Genomic DNA, 13,576 nt, shown 5'->3' with positions numbered 1-13,576 from the left:
ATGAAGCTGAACACCTCTTTCCCAGCTACTGGCTGCCAGAAATTCACTGAAGTGCAGACTTCGTACCTTTTATGATGAGCTTATGGCCAAAGACCATGCTGCTGATGCCCTGGGTAAAGAACAGAAAGGTTATATGGTCTGAATCAGTGGTGGCAATGACAAACAAGGCTTCCCCAAGAAGCAAAGTGTTTTGACGAATGGCTGTGTCTACCTGCTGCTACTGAGTAAGGGACGTTCCTGCTACAAATCAAGGAGGACTGGAGAAAGAAAGGGCATGTGGATGCCAATCTCCGTGTTGTCAACTAGGTCATTGTAAAAAAAAAAAAGGGGGGGGCGGGGAGAAGAATATTTCTGGATTCATTAATACTACTGTGCCTCATCACCTGGGGCCCAAAATTACTAGCAGAATCTGCAACCTTTTCAGTCTCTCTAAAGAAGATGATGTCCGCCAGTATGTTGTGAGGAAGCCCCTAAATAAAGAAGGAATGACGTCTAAAACCAAAGCGCCCAAGACTCAGGATCTTGTTACTCCATGTGTCCTCCAACACAAACATTGGTGTACTGCTCTGAAGAAACAGTATACTAAGAAAAATAAGGAAGAGGCTGCAGAATAGGCTAAACTTTCGGCCAAGAGAATGATGGAGACCAAAGAACAATGCCAGAAACAGACAGATTGCCAAGAGATGGAGGCTGTCCTCTCTGAAGCCTCTACCTTTAAGTCTGAGTCCAGTCAAAAATTAGATTTTCTAAAAGTAGAAAATAAGATCAGACATCCAAGAGAAAAAAAGAAAAAAGAAAAGAACTATATCAGCAGAAGTTTAAAGATACGCTTAATAATATTAAGGAGTATATAAGCAATTACAAGTGTATTTGTAATGCTTTATTTCTTCAAGTAATAGTATGCATATGTTTGTTATATTTTACTGTTTATATATTCATAATAAATTAAAAACAATTAAAAGTCATCATTAAAAAATAAAGACCAATTATCACTCCAAACAACATAAGCTTATCCTTTCTCTCTCAGAATCTTAATCCTGAATCTATTTTGTAGATTAAGAATTAAATAATGGTCCTACCGTTTGCATATTGCTATAGGTTAAGCAAATGTTTAGTATTAAGTGCAGAATTAAGAATGCTAAACTCTACTTCCAAAATTAAGTTCTAATCTTTAAAAGAACATATAAATGCATTTTATCTGATCATACTTTTGTGCAAATTATTTTGTGTTCTTTTTTGTCACTGTCATTTTATACACCAGTTTCCAAACATTGACACAGAGCACATGTTAACCTGTGAAGTAGTTAGGTAGTATTTTATCATAGTGATATGCCATGGTTTTCCATAAAGTCTCTACATCCCACTTGGGGTTACCCCATTTACTATTATATCAAAAACTACTTTTCAACAAATGTATGTTGCCGATATAATATGTGTCTTATATGTTATGCCCTTGATGCAAAGACACAGATGACCATGACCAGCCAGGCCCTGCCTCCCAGAGATTAAATTCTACTGAGGAATATAGATAAGAAAAATAAAATAAACAAAATAATAATAATATCACAGTTTGTGATACATACATTGAAAGAAATAAACAAGGTAGTGTGACCAAGAGCAGGTGGGGCAGGATTGAGGTAGTCTGCTTTAGAAGACAGACTTAGGAAAGGGCTCTCTAAGGAAACATCTAGACTAACACAGAGCCCTGTCCTGGCTTTCCACACCACTGTAACAAATTACCCCAAACTGAGTGGTGCACAACACAAGTGTATCATCTCACAGTTCTGTAGGTCAGAAGTCCGGTAGGCTAAGCTAATTCCTCTGCTCCAGTTTCACAATGTGGAAACCAAAGGGTCAGTCAGCCTGGCTCTTATCTTAAGGTTCTGGCAGAGAATTTACTTCTAACCTCATTCAGGTTTTTGGCAGAATTTGGTCCCTTAAGGTTTTAGGGGTGACATTCCTATCCCCTTGCCTGCTGGGTAACAATAGTGGAACTTGTCTCTCTGGCCCCTGCTTTTGCCTCCTATCTCTTTCCCCCGGCTAGGGAAAGTTCTCTGCTTTTAGGGCCTCCTGTGATTACATAGGGCCTGTCCAGATAATTGAAGATAACCTCCCCATTTTAAGGCTCACACCCATAATCACATCTACAAAATCTCATTTACTATGTAACAGGTCACAAATGTACAGGTTCTAGGGATTAGGGCATGCACTTGCGGGGGGCAGGGATGCAAGGACATTATTCTGCCTACCACAGAATCAGATGGACACTGTTCCAAAAATAAAGGAAACAGCAAGTAAAAGGCCCAAGATGGGAAAGAGCTTGGACAAAACAAGCAGCAGGGAGGAAGGCTCTGGAACTGTAGTAGAGTGAAGGGGAGAACTGTGGTAAATGCTATCGTGCACTTCTTTATAGGAGTAACATTTCTTCACATTTGAATTGTGTAAGTTTAGGATCTATTTTGAATTTCAGCATTGGGGCCCCCAGGGTGGCTCATCGGTTGACCATCCAACTTCCGCTTAGGTCATCATCACACAGCTTGTGGGTTCGAGCCCCGCATCAGGCTCTGTGCTGACAGCTAGCTCAGAGCCTGGAGCCTGCTTCAGATTCTGTGTCTCCCAGTCTCTCTACCCCTCCCCGGCTCATACTCTGTCTGTCTGTCTGTCTGTCTCTCTCTCTCTCAAAAATAAACATTTAAAAAAATCTGAATTTCATAATTAATCTGTTATCCTAAAGCTAAAGGAGCATAGACATCCTAACTTCCAGTCCAATTCACCTCCCACAAGACTGAAAGTCAGTAATATTCTTTTTTCACTTATTTATATGGAGAAGTTCCTTCTAATTGACATTTTTAACCCTAAACGTTTTTGCATATTGCATACAGAATTTCTCAATATTGATTTGTAACTAATCACAATATATGTAAATTTATTTTTAGTTATTAGGAGGCAAAAACTAAGTTTAAAAAGAACTCAAAATATGAGGAAGACACTTCCTCCTAAATTCTTTTTAAAAATTAAAAAATTAAGATAAACAAAAAACTGAATTCTCTTTTTTTTCCAACAGCTTTCCACATAGACTTTATGGTCGTGTTTTGTGGTTAAATGTTTATAAGGAGAATTGCACCTGTGTTGTGGTCTGTTTTTAAATAAACTTGCACCTGCAGTGGCTTTTCACAGAACTGCTATTTGGGATATTACATGTCAGTCATTTGACTATCACGCAGAGCTCTTTCCTCTTACACGACTTTCTGGGCAGGTCCTAATTTACAAACAGCCTATTTCCAAAAATCCATTGAAACAACAGTAATTTCTTTGTAATTTGTCTAGAGACACAATATTAAACAAGTTTTCCAGGAAACTCCTCAAACAACATGTTCCTTTCAATTCATGAATTCCAGTGATCTGATCCCTCACTGTTTCAAGGAAATTCTATTTTCAGGGGAGACCTCTGCTATCTATTCAAATATGCCTGCTTCCCTTTTCCTATATGTGATTTGCTAATTCCTGTTTCAGAATCTTTTTTACTCCATTGTTTCCCTCACCATAAACTTTTTCCTTTCTGCCAGCTCTTGTCAAAACTCCTAAAATCTTTAAAACTAATTCTAGTAAGTCTTCCCTGAGTAATGTCATCCCACTCTGTTCACTGCTTTACTGTTTCTTTATTGATCATCTCCTATTTCTTTATATCATTTCACATGAGTGAGCACACTACCTTACACTTTTACCACTTCCCCTCACATGTGTATAATTTATCTCTTATACTAAATGCATGCTTTCCAGATGCATGGAGGCGATCATAAAGAGCAACAGCATGTAGCGTCCAAAAACACGATATGAGGAAACATATATAAAGACTCATTATAAAGAGTCTTCATATGTAAATTATAAAAAATTATAAAGACTCAGAAAAATAGGTGAGAAAATAGCTTTTCTTGCTAATTCTTCTATTCATATATAAGTGCCATACTAAGTCTGTTTCTTCTAATAGTAAGAAGGAAGAATAAATCCATGGTGGAAAATATTCAGTCAATTATTTTTAAGATACTGGATGCATTTTTTCAAGACAATCATAGTAATTCATTTGTATCTCTCTTGGAGTTTCTTTTTTCTTTTTCTTTTTTTCTTAAAATTTTTCAATGTTTTACTTATTTTTAAGACAGAGATAGAGCATGAGTGGGGAAGGGGCAGAGAGAGAGAGAGAGAGAGGGAGACACAGAATCCAAAGCAGGCTTCCAGGCTTCAAGCTGTCAGTCAGCACAGAGCCCAATGTGGGGCTCGAAACATGAGATCATGACCTGACCCAAAGTCGGATGTTCAACTGATGCCCCTCTTTCTCAGAGTTTCAAATAAGTTGCTTTGGCCCAAAAAGTATGCCATAATTGATTATTTACCAAGTAATTTTGCAAAATTATAGTTATAAATGTATCTGAACTCTAATAATTTATAATACCTAAAACAACATAACACTTGCACTGTAAAGATATGTTTTAAGAAACACACTACTCTAAAAAAAAAAGAAAGAAAGAAAGAAACACACTACTCTACCATCTTCTTATTAAACAAAACAAAGGCTCTGAAATCAGAACGCCTGGGTCCAAATGAAACTCTATTTTCAAAAAAATAAATAAAATAAAAAAATAAAAAAGAAAGAAACTATTTTCTTCAATTTCTTCTATAAAATGAGCATTAACTAACTATAGTATATACTTCATGGGATTGATGAGAATTAACAGTTGTAAAACACCTAGAATGTGCCTGCAGCATGTAAACACTCAAATGTTTTAGCAACTATTATTATTCTTTTATGTTGAGAAGAGACAGCTTCTTTCAGAATTACGTAAATAAATGCTAAGGTATTAAGGTGGGCAGAATAGTGGCCCATCTAAGATATCTATGTCCTAATTCTCAGAACCTGTGAGTATGGCAAGGAGGAATATAGGTAGCAGGTGGAATTTTGGGTGCTAATCAGCTAACCTTCAGATGGGGAGATTATCCTAGATTATCCACGTGGGTCAATGTTATCACAAAGATCCTTAGAAGGAAAGGAGGGAGGCAAGACAGTCAGTGAAAAGAGTGAAAAAGAGGCTAAAGATTCTACATGGCTGCCTTTGAAGTTAAAGGAAAAAGCCATGAGCCAGGGAATGAAGGTAGCATCTAGAAGCTGGAAAAGGCAAGGAAACATATTATCCCATAGAGCCTCCAGAAGGAACAGAGCCATGCTGACACTGGTTTTAGCCCAATGAGACCATGTCAGACTTCTAACCCACAGAACTGTAAGGATCATATATTTGTATTGCTCTAAGCCACTAAATTTGTGGTAATTTATTATAGCACTAATCAGAAATTAATATAGCTTCCCTCAGTTCAGTTCCTTAGCAGCATGATACAAGTTTTCAGATAGAATATTATCAGTTATTGGGGTGCCTGGGTGGCTTAGTCGGTTAAGTGTCCAACTTCAGCTCAGGTCATGATCTCACAGTTCGTGAGTTTGAGCCCCATGTTGGGCTCTGTACTGATAGCTCAGAGCCTGGAGCCTGCTTCTGATTCTGTTTCTCCTTCTCTCTCTCTCTGTCCCTCCCCCACTCATATGCTGTCTCTCAAAAATGAATAAATGTTTAAAAAAATTATAAAAAAATAAAAAAAATCATCAGTTATTTACATTTATACAAAAAGAAACACTTACACAAACACTAATGTGTTCACTGCTATTTTAAATATTGTACAGTAGAACTTTAATTGTAGTAGCTGGTAATCACAGTGTGAAGTAACGTTCCAACATAACAATCAGTGTAGACAAAAAGAAATTGAAGGAGAACACTTTATATCAAATAAACAACTTTACCAAAATCACAGAAGAAAAAAATATAATCTTCCCCAAATTAATCAATGAGGAAACAACAGACCAACCTCTGAATGAGAGCCTCTAATTATGCCTTATAAATATTTGCTTATACTCTGGACACATCTACTATATGTGTTTCCCAGACCCCAGAACAAAACTGGAGAGATGAAATACGACCGATGTCTCCAATTCTCTTATTTCTCTGCCATTATATTGGTTGAATTTGATACCATATCTCCGAGCAGTCTTAGTCTATACATATGAGCGTCCAAGTTTTTTCAATGCACACTGAAGCAAAAATGATTATTTCTGGGCTCTATAAGTTTTTCATTGGTGATAAAAATATGAATTAGGAAAAGGTTCAATAAAATGATAAAAACCAACTTCAGTGTGAGACAGACCTGGGTTTAAGTACCAGTTATATAACCTTGAGTAAATTACTTCACATTTATGAGCCTCGTCTGTGAAAAGAGGATAATAATGGCACCGTTCTCACTGAGATCTTATAGTAAGATAATGTATTTAAAATACCTAACACAGTGCCTGATACATAATTAGTATCTCCCAAAATATTCAATGTTATTAATTATAGCTAGTGGAGAAAGCCCAGAGATGGATTCGAACTTCTAGACATGATAAAAATGTGAGTCGAACACAAATGGAGCCTTCATTCAAGATGTATTTTGCTGTTGTTATCTTTGTTGGTAATTTTTCATAGCTTGGTTTTACAGGGCACATTTAGAGTTCTTAAACTTTAATAGGCTTAAGTTACATATTTAACTGTATATAGCTCATTTATTAATCTGCACCTTTTAAATTTGACACTTGATGATAGATAGTCCATAAGCGTAGTGGCAAGCAGGTAGTATACTCCTTCTGGTCTAGTTTCATGTGTGCTAGCTACTTAAGTAAAAACAATTCAAACCTTATTTGTCTGTTTTCAATTAAATATCAAAAAACATCTCATGTTTCAACTGAATGCTGAAGACCCCCAAATGTCTTTTCTAGCTTAGATTTCTCCCAAGCCTCAGACTTCTATATTCTACTGTCAAAAGGCACTTGAAGTTCTTCATAGACACCTCAAATGCAGCATGTCCAAAATGTATTTTCCCTGGTTTCCTGCACCCTGCTAATCTCTTTCTTCCTGAGTTTTCTTAGAAAACCACTCCGTTGTCCAAGAAAACCTGGGAGTCACTGTAACTCCTCGTCCCTCACACTTTAACAGACACTAAATCCTGTAATATCATCTCCCAAAGAGCTCTTAATCTGTCCACTGTTTGTATCTTTATTACCAGGGCCCTAGTTTAGACACTAAAATTCATCACCTAAATGACTTTTAACAACCTTGCACATAATTTTACCTCTTCCTGTCAATCCTCTAATTTTGTCCTGTTTAAAACCCTCCAATGGTTCCCCTTTGCTCTTAGCAGCGTCCAAGTTATCTCTTAACATCAAAAATGGAGATAGATCAATGTCCCATTTGCAGAAGCTTATTCAATTCTTAGGTTGTTTTAATAACTTCTAATATCTTACCAAAACTTGACAGAGTTCAGTTTAACTCAAACTTCAAGTTTACATTTAATCAATTTAATTTGATTAGCTATTTATCAGTACTTTCTATGTATAGTAAGAGTAATTGTATTAGATATTGTATTAGATATTAAGCATTAATAAGGAACAGTGAGTGACATATCTGTCAGAAAAGATGTGAGTATATAAATATTCTTAACACAATGGAAAAATGTTTTAAAATTCCAACATAGGAAGAGTTAAAGGGCTATTAGATGCTAATGGAAGTAATTGTATCAGAGAATAGAGCCTGGAAAAGATAAGATCTTACCTGGGCCTTGAAGGACGTCTAAGAATTGAGATGTAGGGCAGCATAAGCAAAGGCTAAAAGAAAGAAATCTCAAAGAGAGAAAAAGAACAATGAGTAGTTTGGTTTGGCTAGACTGTAGAATTCATTGAGGAAAATAGCAGGAAAGTAGCTGGAAAAATAAGTTGGAGCCAGGTAAAGGTAGATCCTGAACATATGGCTAAGAGCTAAGGCCTTCATTCTAGAGAGAATGAGGAATGGCCTAATGAAAAATATTCTGCCTGAACCATGTTTCAAAAGAACTTTGCTATCAAAGCTATAATGAATCAATAGCTAATGTATAAATAATTGTATCGACAAGCTTCCTCATGATAAAACGAATAAAAAAGGATTAAAAGAATGTTTAGAAAACAATTACCGGAGTATTTAGTTATATTACAGTTTGGAAGGGAAAGTGGTGTCACAATCTCATTAAATTCTTCATTTGGTAATTAAGGCCAGTAAACCAAGTCATCTTTAAAAGCTTTGAAGTGTTCATATAATTATCCCATATTTCAGCACAAGTTCTATATTTTACTTCCAGATCACTTTTAGGACTGTTGTGTCTTTAAATAGATACAGACTTTAGTTGCAAAAATAATCTATAACCTACTGGTTTCAGAGCAAGTGGTTTCTGAGAGAAATGAAAGCAGATGGCAACTATTCTTTATCTCTTCCATTTTCTTTTTTTACACTTAAAAATAATCCTTCCTTCTTTTCCACACCCAAAAATAGTTCAAGGAGTTTCTGTGATTATATTGAACTACCTGAACTATCAATGAATTTTCCCATTATTGCTATCATGTAAAATTATTTTTACCATTACTACTTCTCTAAGCATTAAAAAAAACAACTTGTTTTGCCTTCAGTCACCTCAACTTAATCTCTGACATTGGCATTGCAAGTAAATATGTATTTAACTATTAGCTTAAATACACAAAGCCATACATTAAATATTTCATGTTTTACATGTTACTTTTACATTAAAAAAAGAGAACTGTGATGAGGAGAGAAGCACAAAAGATACTGCAATCCGTTGTTAAACGCTGACACTGAGTATGGCAACATACTTACTCAAGTTCTGACCTGGATTCTGGGGATTTAAAAAATGACGACATGGATCCAGACTTACTGGGGCTCATAGACTTAGTTGAGGGAGAGCAGTAAATATAAATAGAGAGATGTATGAAACATTATGTATGGGAATGCAAAAGAGGAAGTTCTTCACCCTGTCTGAGGCCAGGAAATGCTTTTAAGGTGACATGTAAAATTAGTCTCAAAGAATAAATAAAAGTTCTCTAAAAAGTATAGAAGAAACAATATGTACAAAGGAAAGGAGGCAAGAAAGAGCAGCCTCTGTGTGTGTGTGTGTGTGTGTGTGTGTGTGTGTGTGTACGTGTACATACACACATACATAGACAGGGCTATATTATGTATTGCGGCAGTGACATGGGGTATGGTGTAAAGTTTAAGATGCACACAAGAGTCAAATCATAGGGAATATAAACTTGATCCCATAAATATTGGAAGGCTTTTAAAGGAATTTCAGTTAGGGACCTATATGGTCATTTTCTATCTGCTTATTTGTTTTTTAATTGAAACTTAGATGCAAATAGTTGATTATCCTCCTCAGTTTCTGGCACATTATCATTTTCTGTCAGAGAAGGCTCCTCTCCCATTCTTTCCAAGCACCAAGCTTCATCCCATTCTTTGCCCCCTCATAAGCAATTGTTCTTTTTAATATACATCTTGTTGTTTAGGTTTTTAGTTTTTTAAAATGTGTATTTTTTGTGCATGCATTTCTAATTTATGTGAATGGTATAGTATTGCGTATCTCATCTTTTGCTTTTCTCCCCAAGCACAATGTTTTTAATCAATTCATGTTGCTATGAGGATATATAATCCACTGTTTCCAGTCACTGTTTCTAATTACTATGTAGTTAAGATTGCAAATAATTTATAACCTAAATCTGGGAGTAAAAGGGTGCTATTAATAATTACACCAGAATAACAGATTAAACAAGACAGTACCAGGTCTACCAAGATATACAGCCATCCCATGCTCCTAGATTCCATGGCATTCAGCCATGACATTTTATTGATCTGCTCTTCCAGGGATAGGCATCCAGGTTGTCTCCAAGTCCCTGCTATCAATAATAATTCTTCAAACAGTCTCATACAGGTTCCCTATGGACCTATGTGAGATTTTTTTTCATTAGCCAAAAAGATGTCTGTAATGATCTGTAAATTTCTAACATAAGTAGTTATGAGGACAATGAAAAGATGAGCAAAGAGACAAAGCAGGAAATTGCAAAGCAATGTTTGGAGAATAGAGCAGTAGCACACATGAGTTAGAATGAAAGGTTTCAGTAGGGGAATAATAAAAGATATGGCTGGAAAGGCTATTTTTTGGCAAACTGAGGGAAGGTCATGAATGCTATGAACTTTATCTTGATAGTAACTGAGAGTCATTGAAAGTTTTTAAACAAGGGTGTGGGATGATGGAAATGATATTCTAGGAGGGTATATCTGCTGATACTGAATCAAACGTACAGCAGAGACTGGAAATGAGAAAATCTATTAAGGGAATATATGAAAGCCAGTACTAGTGAAGCAGTTAGCTAGAGAACGTGTGGATTTTGAAGCCAGGATGTCTGGGTTCAAATCTAGTTGTACCACTTACTAGTCTATGACCTCACTTAAGCTCTATGGGTCTCAGTTTCTTAAATTACAGATATTACGGTACCTTCCTCATAGAGCTGAATTTCGAGAGCTTATAACAGTTCTTGGCAGATAACTGCACTTGATGTTAGTTATTGTTATTGTTGTCGCTATTATAATTGCTATTGCTGTTTAGTCCATAATTGAGATCAATTTAAGCAAATCTGGTGACAGAACACCTTGAAGACCTGGAACTCATGCCCTGAATAAAGTATCCTAATATCACCTAGTGTGTCTTTAACAAACCCATACCTTCCACAGTAAGAAAATCTTCCAAAGGTCTTAGAACTTAGAATAAGGCAAAAAGATATTCTTGGAAAAAAAAAACAAATAAAAAAACAAAAAAAAGCCCTCATTATGTGTAGCTTGCTAACTCCTAAGCCAGGCATCACAATAATGTAATATTCAAGTTGATGATAAATTATAGTTGCCACAAATATAATGGTTAAATGTCAAATGTTATTTAATATTTATTCCTTTTCTCTGGGGACTATGTGTTTTTCTCTTTAACTGGCACAGGCTTATAACAAGGCTATTAAGCTGTCTTTTCAAAAATAGAAGTTTTTTAAGAAAAGAATTTCCTCACTTAAATGGTAAATAATTCTAAGATTAAGCTATGGAAGATGAGGCTTTAGGAGCTGCTGGAATTGAATAATTGGCTTCTGAATGGTTCCTTATCAAAAATATCTGAGAATGTTGGACTACAGCATTCTCTCAATATGCATTGGATGGTGCAACTCTATTCTAAATAGTTACGAAATGTAATCATTAGTATAAACTAAATAATACTAGAGCAATGTGATCATTCCCATTAAAAATAACAAAAATATTTTTCTATTTTCTCTTTAAAAATGTATGCATTCTGGTCTTGAATATGGTAATAAATTCTCAAATAATTTACAAAACAATTAAGCAGAAAAATTGGGATTTATGGACCTAAATAAAACTTAATTTTTATGTATGATAAAAATTTAATACATTTAAAGCAAAGATATAATTATAATCCCAGTTAGATGCAACATTTTAAAAGCAATATTCTAAAATAACAATCCAAAGGCAATCTCTCTCCCCTCTGATCTCTCACAGCACTGGGTTTACACCCCATGCTACTCTGTATTTTAGTAATCTGTGTATGTCTTCTTTTGTATCCGATTATAAACTCTTTAAGGGAAGAGACTGTGGCTAATTTACCTTTGGATCTATGACACATGTAGTATTCTGCTACAGGTAGGAAGCAGTTAATATTTGCTTAATGATAAAAATCTATTAAAAATAACATTCAGAAATGAATTCTGTACTAACCATCAGAACATAGGGCTTTTACCCATACCTTTTTAATTTATTAAATTGCATTTTCTAAAATGCTGTAAGGGTTTTTCAATGCTTAATATAACTTTAGACATTTAAAAATATTCTTTAATTAGAAATCACACTTTTCTAAAAAATTTGTATGATTTTTCTTAAGCACTATATGTTGTCCAAAGAAATTGTAAGTCACTCTTAATTTTAGCATCACATAGAAAGTTCAGCTTCCAGCCCTCTACATTTGAAGGTGTCATTAATACTAAAAATCTGAATCTATCATATGTAATGTTTGAAAACTTAAACTTTGAATTATTCTAAGATTATAGGGCAGTCCTTTCATACTTCTAGCCCTAAAAACACTTATAAAGAAAAGTTTGATTAATTCTTCCCTTATCACCCTCCTCCTCAAATATTTTAATTTATGCTCTTGGTTTCTTTCATCCACCCAGCCAAACCTACCCTCAGGAGAAGGTCTGAAACTCATTCACACTGGAAGAGGCAAAGGGCTGATAACAGCTCAGTGTGAAAGCGTGGTGTGGGAGCCCTGTCTCTGCTTTCTGTGCCAGGTATGCTAATGTAACCTCCCTAAGTCTCTGTTTCCCCATGTATAAAATGAAAGTAGTTAGAATTAATGTTTCTTAAAGTCCATTCCAGCCCAGGTTATTGCCCTTACGAACAAACATTTGCGGCCTTATGGATCATTCATTCGCTGTTTTATGTAGCACCCGGGATAAGTAATACTGTAACTTCAATACTATTCATTAAACTTACTCTGTGCCAGACACCGTATTGGATCCTTGCGGTATCACTGCTTGAAGAGATCTACTAGGTGATAGAGCAGAAGGGAGGAAAAGACAACTAAGGAAGTAAAGAGATCAAAGAGGCAATGCTTAAACGCTCTCTAATATAGTAAAAATTTCCCAAATTTGGGCAGGAGAACTAAACCCTTTTTTAAAGTAAGGGTAATGGCGTGTACAAAGGCAGTGATGTGAAAGGCACGTCGAGTGTTTTCGGCAGCTGAAGGCTGCGTGACACGAGACAAATGTTCACAATCCCTATCCCAATGAGAATTTCGCACACGTCGTGAGATTATTTGATTAACGCGTGTCCCTCGCCAGGACAAGTTCCTTAAGTGCGGGAGCAGCGTCTACTCTTGCCCACCATTGTCTTCCCAAAGTCTCACCCACTGTCTCGTGCTTAATAAATGTTGAAGAATTAAATAAAGGATCCGCCCCAAAGAATGTCAGGTCCAAACATCTTGAAGACTGACTTTGTCCACCAAAAAGTGGACAAAGAAGTGCGGTGCCTTCTGCAGACAACTTGAGTTTCTGGGAGTCAAATCTTTGAGCAGAGCTCTCCACTCGCACAGATACTTCGGGGACACCCTCAGGGACACAAATCACCGCCGAGTCACCGAGCTCGGAGGGGGAGAGAGCTGGAGATGAGCTAACAGCCTCCCGGAGGCTCTGACAGGATTCTCGAGACCAGCAGCGCTAGTCACGGCCTCAGGTTATGGTGCCCAGATACGTAGTATTTGGACTTTGTGGAGAGAAAACAGCCTGTTTAACTTCCAGACTGATAGACGGAGAAGATAGATAAACAACTCCAGAACCTAGAGGGTCCCCCCAGAGCTACACTCGGCTCCGGGTCAGAAACGCCCGGTACATGCGCAGTACAACTCAACGGACTGCCCGAGGCCTCTCCTACGCGAAGAGACAGAGCCCCCTCTACCGGGCCCCGGGACCTCACCGCGGCTTCCCTCACGATCCCACGTCCCAGCCACGCCCACACTCGCGAGAGTAAGAAGTCTCGAAGGGCTCTACGGAACGGAATTTCCTGTATTTATTGTTCCT

At 36.6% G+C, this 13,576-nt stretch overlaps 1 pseudogene; it reads left to right on the top strand.

The window, feature by feature from the left end:
- Positions 1-614, top strand: LOC115296727 (annotated as a pseudogene).
- The last annotated feature ends 12,962 nt before the right edge of the window (positions 615-13,576 follow it).

The sequence above is a fragment of the Suricata suricatta genome, chromosome 1 (genome assembly GCF_006229205.1).
Source record: "Suricata suricatta isolate VVHF042 chromosome 1, meerkat_22Aug2017_6uvM2_HiC, whole genome shotgun sequence".
NCBI lineage: Eukaryota > Metazoa > Chordata > Mammalia > Carnivora > Herpestidae > Suricata > Suricata suricatta.
This window is presented reverse-complemented; position numbering and strand designations above follow the sequence as displayed.